This window comes from Trachymyrmex septentrionalis, unplaced genomic scaffold, assembly GCF_001594115.1.
Source record: "Trachymyrmex septentrionalis isolate Tsep2-gDNA-1 unplaced genomic scaffold, Tsep1.0 scaffold203, whole genome shotgun sequence".
Taxonomy (NCBI): Eukaryota; Metazoa; Arthropoda; class Insecta; order Hymenoptera; family Formicidae; genus Trachymyrmex; species Trachymyrmex septentrionalis.
Window position 1 is genome coordinate 92,084 of NW_017305213.1, and position 714 is coordinate 92,797.

The following is a 714-nucleotide window of genomic DNA, read 5'->3' on the forward strand; positions in this document are numbered from 1 at the left end:
ATCTTTTTTAAAAAAGTTAAAAAAGGCGCTAAGAAAATGTGCTTCACGAATAAAATCGAAGTATCCAACCTAATTAATAGTAGTTTTAATTTTTCTTCAAAGATATTCTTATTGAAGGTCTTTTTATTCCAACCCAAGTAACTTTAATTCTCTGTCGAAAATTACTACTCTTTGAAAAAAACTAATGTACTCAAATGAAAAATTAAAACCCAGGTGCTACAATCTTAACTAATCAAGTTAAATTCTATTAAATTAAAAAATAAAACGCAAGTGGTACTATCTTTTGTTACTTTTGTTTCTTAGTTTACAAATACCAACGTATAATTTTCTTTTCATCCAATTTCTTTTGTCAAATATTAGGTTATAAATTATAAACGAATGAAGATCGATGATAAATAAATCACTTTTTCATTATCATTTCCTAGCTTAGTTAACAATTATCAGCGTGTAATTTCCATTCGATTTCCTTTTGTTAAATATTTATTATTAATTAGAACAAATGGAAATCGATGATTTTTCATTATCATTTCCTAGCTGATATTAACAAAAGTTATTAACAAATAGCAGCGTATAATTTGCACCGTGCATCGCCAGCGCTTGTTGCATTACATTGCATCAATTATACGCTAGCGCACTCTCGCGCCGAAACGTGCAACAGTACATTAGGCTGATCGACGATGACAATAACAACGACGACGACGTATTTTAATTCTA